This window comes from Mauremys reevesii, linkage group 9 (genome assembly GCF_016161935.1).
Source record: "Mauremys reevesii isolate NIE-2019 linkage group 9, ASM1616193v1, whole genome shotgun sequence".
Taxonomy (NCBI): domain Eukaryota; kingdom Metazoa; phylum Chordata; order Testudines; family Geoemydidae; genus Mauremys; species Mauremys reevesii.
The window spans coordinates 54,202,296-54,212,478 of record NC_052631.1 but is presented as its reverse complement, the minus strand read 5'-3'; the positions used below and the strand labels follow the sequence as shown (position 1 = coordinate 54,212,478).

General features: G+C 46.1%; 1 protein-coding gene across 2 annotated transcripts in view; it reads left to right on the top strand.

The window, feature by feature from the left end:
- The first annotated feature begins 4,423 nt into the window (after positions 1 to 4,423).
- The window catches only part of PAK2 (p21 (RAC1) activated kinase 2), an 81,458-nt gene continuing 75,698 nt past the window's right edge, over positions 4,424 to 10,183 (top strand). Inside the window, exons 1-2 of one of the 2 annotated variants that reach the window (XM_039489379.1) lie at positions 4,424 to 4,750; positions 6,107 to 6,165. The gene's annotated coding sequence lies outside the window, so the exon portion shown is untranslated. The remainder of the gene's footprint in view (positions 4,751 to 6,106; positions 6,166 to 10,183) is intronic. The other variant, XM_039489378.1, reaches the window with a different exon arrangement.

Sequence of the window (10,183 nt, the reverse complement as noted above, 5' to 3'; positions counted from 1 at the left end):
GTGCATCGGACAAGCTATTTCCAATAAAGATATGGAAGTGTTGTAACCATTATACACTGGTGAGACCTCATCTGGAATAGTGTGTACAATTCTGGTCACCCATGTTTAAGAAAGATAAATTCAAAGTGGAACAATGGTACTAAGAATGGCTACTAGGATAATTAGAGGAATGGAGAACCTACCATACAAGAGGAGACTTAAGGAGATTGGCTTGTTTAGCTGAATCAAATGAAGGCTGAGGGGAGATATGACTACTCTCTATAAATATATCAGAGGAAGGGAGAGGAGTTATTTAAGTTAAGGGCCAATGTGGAAACAATAATAAATGGATATAAACTGGTCATCAATAAGTTTATGCTAGAAATTAGACAAAGGTTTCCAACCATCAGAGGACTGAAGTTCCGGAACAGCCTTCCCAGGGGAGCAGAGGGACAAAAAAAACCCCACAACTTGTTTCAAGACTGAGTTTGCTAAGTTTATGGAGGGGATAGAATCATAGAATATCAGCGTTGGAAGGGACCTCAGGAGGTCATCTAGTCCAACCCCCTGCTCAAAGCAGGACCTAATCCCCAACTTGTATGATGAGAGTGCCTGTAATGGCATACAGCCCATATTTGTCTTTTACCAAATATCTCTAGTGGCCAAAGATGGGACACTAGATGGGGAGAGCTTGGAGTTACTGGAAAAGCCCAGGTATCTGGCTGGTGGGTCTCGTCTACATGGTCAGGGTCTAACTGATCACCATATTTGGGGTCGGGAAGGAAATTTCCCCTCAGGTCAGATCAGCAGAGGCCCTGGTGGTTTTTTTGTTGTTGTTTGTTTTGCCTTCCTCTGTTGTGTGGGGCAGGGTCACTTGCTGGTTTTAACTAGAGTAAATGATGGATTCTGTGTAACTTGAAGTCTTTAAATGAAGATTTGGGGACTTCAGTAACTCAGCCAGAGGTTATGGGTCTATTACAGGACTGGGTGGGTGAGGTTCTGTGGCTTGGGATGTTGAGGAGGTCAGACTAGATGATTGTGATGGTCCCTTCTGGCCTTAAACTCTGACTCAATTTTGCTTTTAAAAAACTGGCAAGAACCTGAGAAGAGAATAAACTATATGGAGCTGAGAGGATCTGAAGGTGAAGAAGAATCAACCAGGCTTGGAGGCACAAAACTCAAGCGAAGAGAAGTGAAATTTTTAAAGAGGAAGAAAGTGTATCTGAAAGAAACATGAACAAAATTTAGGCTACCTTAGTTACAGAATTTTCTCCAAACGTGTTCAATGGTGCAGGATTCAAAGATAGCAAACCTGGGTGGAGGGGGAGTGAAGGGAATTAGAGGGGCAGACAAAGCAGTATAAAGGGGAATAAGGAAGATAAGAATAGAGAAGCAGAGATTATGGCCTTATCTACATAGGGGAAATTGACTGGCTTATTTATGACAGAATAAGCTGTTTTGCAAGGTATTTCAGAATAGCTCCCCATGTGGACAAGGCAATAATCTCTACTTCTGTACTTTTCCAAGTGATCATTTTATTCCTGAATTAGTGTCTGCATGTGGAGTTATTCTGGAATAATTATGCTGGTCAATTTCCCTGTGTATTAAAGGCATATGCTGTCAAAAGAGAGGTGGGGGGTAGAGGAGTCGAGGAAACAGTTGAGAGCAACAGAAGTTGGAAATTTTAATAGAGAGATTGCTTCTGACCTTGTGGATAAGTTTTAAAGTCTGCTACTTCTCCAAGGCTGTGCGGAAACAAGTTGCCTGATGGGTGGGAGAAGTTGGTGTTTCAGATTTTGAAGGAAAATCAGCTGTTGCATGAAACCTGGGGTGAAAGGAGAGCTTAGCAGAAAGGAGCGGTCAGGACATGTGGATGAGCTGGGAGGTCAACTGAACGATTAAATCTGTGGTAGGCAGCTTCTGGAGAAGCCACGGAGGCTAAGCATGCTGTTCTCAGCTTCTCTTACTGCTGCACCTCATCCTTCAATTTTGGCTGCACTTTTCCCGGCATCTCTATTTATGCACACCCTATCTGTGGCTCCATGAAGTTGCGAAACTGCCTCATCAGCCTCCTCCTGATGCTGACCAAGGTGGCTATCCACCATACAAGAGGAGAATGCTGGACAGGGAGGTATTTTGTGACTGTGGGGCCTATTTCCATTTCTCCCTTCGCTCACATATCTGGGTATAGGTCCTCTGGGCTGCATCCACTGGCTCCCTAGACACCTTCCTGGAGCAGTGGGCACTGCCCAGGATTCTCTGCTCGGTGTCCCCCTCTGACTCCCTTTTATGACCCTGTGACTCTCACTCCTATCCATTTTATAATTTGTAGCTCCTCCCCTTAGGCTGTGGGAGGGGCCTTCCAATATGTATGGATTTGCACCCCTAGAGACTTCAATAGGTACTTTTACTGCTGCAGAACCTTCTTCTTCAGTTCTGGCTGCACTTTTCCCCCTACCTCTTTATTTACACACTCCCTATCTGTGGCCCCACAAAGTTGTGAGACTGCCTCATCAACCTCCTCCTGGTGCTGGCCAAGATAGCCAGCCACTACACCAGGGGAGGAAGTTGGATGGGGTAGGGGGTGCTCTGCGACTGTGGGGCCTACTTCAGATCCTCCCTTAAGTCATGTCTGGGGGAACAGTTCCTCTTGGCAGTGTCCACTGGCTCCCTGGACATCTATGAGGAGCAATTGGTGCTGTCCGGGGGGGTCTCTGCTTGGTGTCCCCCTCTGCATCCCTGATTTTGAACCTGTGTTTAGTTAATGTCTGGGTGTACTAGCTGCTCCCTGTAGGCTGAGGAGAAGGGCCTTTAGATGTGGGCAGGACCACACGGAACCCATCCTGAGCGCTTCAACTGGTGTTCTTACTGCTACTGCTATTGGCATCCCTGTGTTAGAAGAGTGAATGGTGGAGAATGGCAATAGTGGAAGCTGCTGCCATTTGTTCCCCCTAACCAGTTTGTTTTGATGGTGAGGTGAGGAAAAGCTGTGCAAGCTACGAGCTGCAGAGACTAGTGGTGCCTAAGGAATGTAGAACTCTGCTCAAACATGGTTAATTTGTCTTCAGTGGTGTTGATACAAGCATTAGTTCCCCCTCCCCCAAACACCTTAAGGGAAGAGGAAGGATGAGTAAAGTATATTTGTAGGGATGTGAGATGCAGCCACCTGGTGCTGCCAGACACCCTTTCATAACTTTGTCACAAACAGAGAATAAACTAACATTTTCTCGTATGTCAGAGACAATGTGGATTTCAAGGAGACAATTTGTGTCCTCTGTCTCCTATTGCAATAAAGAAGCAGGATACCCACTCCCGCACTCATGGTAAATACATTTTATTCAGCATTCTAAGAAGTATTGAGGAAATATATCAAATTTCAAAAGAAAGGAAGACAGAGCCGAAGTGTGAATTAGCGATAGACAAAAGTGTAGATGAACAGAATTTATATTCCATCTCTCTCTTTTAGAAAGCAACCAGCTCTCAATCTGTCTGTGTTTTGCCATGTAAAGTAATGGTGCTATAGAATAATTAGAAAATGTTTGGCGACTACTCAGGAAATATATTACTTAGGGAATTTTGCATTTTGAAGTAGTTTATTTCACAAATAGCCATCTGTAGGGATTGTAGGCAACTATCCAGAGGTGCCACCGGACTCCTCTTTTTTTTTATCCAGAGGCTTGTCCGTTGCTGCCTGTTTGGCTCCCACCCATAAATGTCTATCAGTCTTCTGTAGGATTTCTCAGGCCCTCAGGACTTTTGAGGGTGAAGCAGCATTTTAGTGCCCCCTGGCTATTGGGGTTGTCATTTTAAAGTAACAGGAAATCAAAGAGCAAGAAGATAAGCAGTCCAACTGCAGGTTAGGGGCTGCTGACAAAAGCACACACTTGCACCTGGATGGGATAGTATTTATTTAAGTCTTTTTGCCCCAAAAGGGGAAAAGAATTGCACAGCTCAGAGAAGCAGAGGACTTCAGGCTTTTCCATAGCCTGTTGTGCCCACAATGAGAAATTTAAAAGCCTGCAGCTGTAATCTGACTGATGCACGTATTAATACGTAGGTTTTGTTTTAAATGAGGGAAATAATCCCGTCTTGGTAAGTGAATCCTATCCGTGGTGGGGAGGGGGCAAAGCTTTGTTTTTAGCTGCCTGGACAGGGGTGACCGATTGGGTGCCGTTTTAATGCCTGTGGCTCCTCTTTAGACAGGAACACGCAGAGGGCTGAGGATCGGTGCCGCGGTGCTAGGCGCTGTATAGCCGCATGCAGACCACAGCCCCCCGCCCCGGCGGCCAGCATTTAAGACAATGACGTATGGCTTATGGGGGAGGGGGCTGCGGGAGCGCTCCGCTTCCGCCTGCGTCCAGCGCTGGGAATCGGGGCCGGGCAGGTGCTGATTAGCTCCGCGCAACGTCGGCTGCCTGTGTCGGGGCAGCCTGGCCGCGCTGATGCACCATGGGAACTATAGTCCTCAATCGAAGCGCCTCCCCGCCTCTTCTCCCCCCGCCTCGCCGAGGTGTCATGGGAAGTGTAGTCCCCGCGCCCTGCGCGTGAACATCTGCGCGAGGGGCGGCCCCTCCCCCTTCCCCTCCTGGGCTGTGGCCACGCGCGGCGGTTCCGCTTCCCCCTCCGGCTGCCGCCGCCTCGGTGGGTCCCATTGCCGCCATTGCAGGAGGCTCTGTGCGGCGGCCGCGCCGTGCGAACCAGAGGTCCCGCCCCGCAGCCCGCTCGGCGGCCGGCTCCTCTCCGGAGCAGCGGGCAACCGCGTCCGCCGCCGGTGAGTTCAGCGCCCGCTGCGCGCCGGGGCGGGGACCGGCTAAGGGGGCAGCGGGGCGGGTGGCCGTTCCCTCCGCCGTGCACGGCCCGGCTAGCGGCTGGGAGTCTCCCACCTGCCGTGGGGCGGAATCCTGGCCCTCAGGCTGGCGGGTGGCGGCGCCTCCCCGCCGCTTCCTCCTGAGTCGCTTCCTTGTTGGGGATCGCTGAGGTGTAGGCAGCGCCCTCTCTGCCCAGCCCCGCTGGGTGGGGAGCGCCGGGCCGCTCGGCGCAGAGCCGGTAGGACGGAGACCTGGGGCTCAGGCACCCGCCGCCAGGCTCCTGCAATTCCCCCAGCTGCGAAACTCCGCAGGAGGGTGCACTCCTCCCTGGCGGGGGGCGGCGCAAGGCGGGGGTGGCGGGGGCTGGAAGGCGCGGTGGGGTGGCGGGGTCAGGGTTTTGGGACACCTGTGTGGGGTGGCGGGGGGACCCCGTGCGGACCTTACACTGCAGCCTTAGGGCTGTCAGGGTTTGCCGTAATAGGCCTGGTCAATACCTGGCTGCAGCTCAGAACTAGAAAAAACTTTCCGTCCTATATGACATGGTGGTTGATCTAGTTACCGTCTCTCCCGGTGAATTTACTAGAGCCAGGGAAAAACACCTTCCATAGTAAGTTTCTATGCTACAGTGATACAGCTATAGGTGATTTGGGGATGGCTGCATAACAGTACTTGCAAAAACATACCTAGCAACAACTTTGTGCCCCACCATCTTGTAATCACTCCAAGAAATAGCGCATAAATAAGACAGAAGTAGACTTAAATGAGCCAATATAGTCACGTTATTTCACTTTAATACTGGTTTAAAGTTGTAACAGATTTCTTAGTAAAGTTTTGCCCAAACTTAAAGTTTTTGTAAATACTTTTCCAACAGAAATATTTCTGCTAAGTAGCTGTGTTCTATTGGATTTCTTTTTCTGTAATATTCTCCTGTAGTGTAAGCAACCCAAATATTGCAGTATTCCATTAGTGTGTTTTTTTTGTTGGAGAATTCCTTGGAGGATCAGCACTCCATGTTTATTTATGCTTTGTCTCAATGATGTTGCCATTGTCTCTTTTTGTTTTGACTGTTGATGTCACTTTCTGTCTTCTGGCTTGTTTTCTTTTTTTTAATGTCCTATTTTTGTTCTTATTTTTTTTTCTTTCTGCTCCCCCCAGCCCAGCTCATGAGAAAGCTATAGAGTTTAAAGCCAGAAGGGATCATTAAATTATGTAGTCTTACAGGCCATTAAATTTCAGCCAAATACCCCTGTGTTGAGTCCAGTTACTTTAGATAAATAAAGCATTTATTTCTTAGGAGACTAAACTATTGTTTGCCACAGACAGAGAACGGGAGAGACAGGTGCCACCGAAGTCCTTGCAGTGGCAGGAAACTGATGAGGTGAGATGTGCCTAGATGATCTCAGCAGGCATTCTGTATCCCATACTGAGGAGGAAGGTGAAAATCCCTGCAAATCTGACCTGGGGGGAAATTCTTCCTTATCTATATCTGGCAATCAGTTAGACCCTGAGCATGTGATCAAGACACATGTCTAAGACAGAGAATTTGGAAGCAAATACAAGAGGGTGTCTCTCTCTAACTGGATCTCTGACTTATCCCATTGAGAGGGCTACCTTTAGTCCAGTACTTATCCTCTCCTGTCTTGTTTTTTCTTCTTTTGCTTCTCCCAAATTCTTTTTGGGTTGGAATTTCAACTCCTAAAGTGTTGTCTGAGAGCTGGCCTGAGCTTCCAGTGCCAGTATACTCTTGCTGCAGATTAGCAGATCATTAATTGAGGGGTGTCTGCTGTCGCCACAATGAAGATATAGTGGTTTTCAGAACAAGTCTCTTAGCTGTGTTTAAAGGGCTTATTTTGATGCCATCATTAAACCACATCAGTATCAAAGGGTCTGGCCCTAAGTTCCTTCTAAGCTGTGCAGCCACACAGCAGGCTAGCAAGAGCTGTGCAGGTGCGCAGCCTGGGAGAGGCGCTTCTCGCCCCAGCCCTGGAGCTGCCACGGCTGTGGAGAGGCCCTTGTCCCCTGGTCCCAGAGCTGCTGTGGCGAGAGGGGGCTGAGGGGAGTCCTCTCTCCCTGCTGTAGCCCCAGGGAAGCCTGAACCCCAAACCCCTCATCCCCAGCCCCAGCCAGAGCCCTCACCCCCTGCACCACAACCCTCTGTCCTAGCCCTGAGACCCCTCCTGCACCCAAGCCCCGGCCCCACCCCAGAGTCCCACCACCAGCCAGAGCCCTCACACCCAGCACCCTAGCCCTGAGCCCCCTCCAGCACTCCAAACCCCTCAGCCCACCCCTGCCAGTCATCACCTCCATATTGGTGCACATAACAAAATTCATTCTGCATATGGATGGGTGCAAAAAATTAGAGGGAACATTGGTCTGGCCCAGTAGTGGCATGAGTGAAGATGCTAATGCTGGAGTCTTGGGCTGGGACCCAAGCTGCATTTCGTAAACTGACGTGAGTTTGAACAAAATGTACAGGTCAGGAGAAAAGGAAGGAGGATAGGAGAGGCATGGAAGTGGAAGGAACTGAGTTAGATGGGGAAAGTACCTGACTACGAAAAATGATTTGCCGAAGATCCCCTCAGTTATTAACAGCACCGACATATGTGGTGGGCTATGGAAGTTCTATTTAAGTACTTTAAACTTAAGCATCTAAAGTAATCTAAAGCAGTTTTTACCAGTGCCATTTTGTAAAATGACTTAAATGTTTTGAGCAGTAGTGATTGAGCAGGTAGATGATTTATACTATATAATTTATAGGCTTGAAACTAACTTCAGCCAGTCAGATGATATCTCTCCTTCCAAGTTATTTTATAACTCCTCAAGGTATAAAATCAAATAGCTACAGGTATTTGTAACTTGTACAGGGCTGAAACAAATTATAAATGTAACTTTAATGATGTATATTGTTGTTGGCAGCTCAAGCAGAGGAGAACCAAATTGTCAGACAGGTGGTTGTAAAGCTTTCCATTAAAGAGATTATTTTAGAAACGTAATTACAATTATCAGCTTCACTGCTCTTTTTCTCTTTATGAAAGCAGAAACCAGTTGGAGCAGTAAGAAGGTGCAAAAAGAATACTAGCTTGCTATATATTCCTTTGAACCTCTCATGTTAACTAGGCAGTGTTTTCTTGGAAATATTGTAAGTGACTCTCAAATATAAGTCTGCAATTGCCAAGCAGAGCCTGGAAAATATTACCATGCCATAAATAAGAATTATGCATAAATTACAATTGAATATCACTAGAGCAAGCATTGAGTCAGACCAAGGATTCTTGAGATGCTTTTCTGTTTAGGGGTGGGGTTCTTTGTATCACTGTAATGTAGGATGAAAAGAAACTATGCTTAATATTCCTATTATGCATTTTGATGAAAGTATGAAGTGTTAAATGTTTTGGCATTAAAATGTTAGTTGAGATAGTGAACTAGTAGTTTTGGGGCTTGGATCATTGTGTTGTAAGTGGAAGGAGCTAGTCTTGTACTTGAAGGCTTTACATTGAACAAGATTGAAATCTTCAAGCAAGATTTCATAGAAAGTCAGTTATGTTAGCTTACTTGGCTATTGGTCTGCATTTTACTGCCTGTATACAAGTTTGCTGGTCTAGAGGGTAGAGCCTGGTACTGGGAGTTTGGAGACATCGTTTTTGTTCCCAACTCTGCATCCTTAGACAAGTCACTTCTTTTCTGTTTTCTCAGCTACAGTATGGGGGATCAGGCCTTCAAAATTTCACACCTGTTAGCCAGAGTTAGCTACGAAGGTGGGCATAGCCCTCAGCAAAGTCCAAGGGCAGTGAGGCCCTCCTTATCTTTCCCAGCTATTGGAACGGGAGCAGTTACTGGGTCTTTTTCCTGAAGCCTGATTGGGGATGTCATATTTTGTATCAGCTTCTTGCAAGTAGTTATCAGATAAATGTGAAACTGCTCTCGTTGAGGAAGACACTTCCTGTCTCATCACCACCTTCAGAGCATCCTCGCTGTTGCATGTGGGTTTCTGCTTCTCTACCCTTCCCATAGGGACTCTTTGGGTGAAGGGGGAGGGGTAAGGTCTTCATCACTCCTTCCCCAGTCAACCCTCTGCTTGGTTCCTCTTCCACTATGACTAGCTGCAATGCTTGCATTCTCAAACAGTAGTAGTGTATGATTGACAGTTTCACAGCTGCCCACTGGGTTCTGAATAACTGCAATAAATCTGACCAAAATGTTTTAAATTTCACTCTGCTGCTTCTTGGATAAGCCATGGCCAGCAGCAATACTGGAGCTGTCTGCAGATTCATTAAAACAGTACATGAGTTTTGGCTCTTCCAGAGGTCATTTCTTCAGCTGTTAGGACTAGAAATTTATTTTTTTTAAATGAAACATTTCTGCAAAAATTGCTGGTTAGGTCTCATTTTAACTTGACAGTTCAGGCTATCTGCTTACCCAAAGCAAGTAGATTTTTTTGATGCTCTCAGGTTAATGATGCTTCACCACCTTTTTTGAAGCACTTTGGAATTTGTGAATGAAAAGCATTATGTCAAGTACCAGTTATGTAATAATGTTTAGAACCATTTTAACTAGCTTGCCTTGTTCATCTCTGGAGAGAAATTTTGTATTGTTCTCAAACAAAAGATCCCCACTAGGTGCTTTACAGAATAACTAGAAAGACAGGCTCTTTTCCCAAAGATCTAAATCTAACTTCAGAGATGGCAGAATAGGTTGAGGATAACAAATAGGGAAGAAAAATGACATGGGCAACAGCTGGATACTGAGTTTAATCAGGAGCATATCTAGATGCTCAGTTTTTAAAGAATGATTGACTCAGTATTTGTGAGCATCATTACAGAAGTATGCCTTAAAATGGATTTGAATTACAAGAGGTTAATAGGTTGGCAGTCCTCTGTTGTTGTTCCTTGTCATAAAATTTCAATACTGTTTAGAGCATGCTTGTCCTAGATATATTGGTAGGATAGGTAAAATGTTGAATGGGAGCTAGACATTCATTCTAGAAGATTCTTGATAGACTCTGCTTGATTGCATATACAAAAACTACCAACTCAGATTTGCCCAAGGTTGCTTGTTTCACTTTAAGTTGATTACTTGTTACTGAAATATTTTATTCTTGTTCCAGAAAATTCGCTGTTACCTGTTGCCATCAGACAGCTGCTATATTTGAATCTTGCATCAGAGTAGTTGTCTCTGAGCTAGTGAAGTTGGTGGTTTTCTTTCCCTGCATACACTGTTGTAAGACACATTTACTCCAACCTTCTACTGTAACTCCTCACTTAACGTTGTAGTTATGTTCCTGAAAATGCAACTTTAAGCAAAACGATGCTAAGCGAATCCAATTTCCCCAGAAGATTTAATGTAAATGAGGGGGTTAGGTTCCAGGGAAATGTTTTTCACCAGACAAAAGACTACAT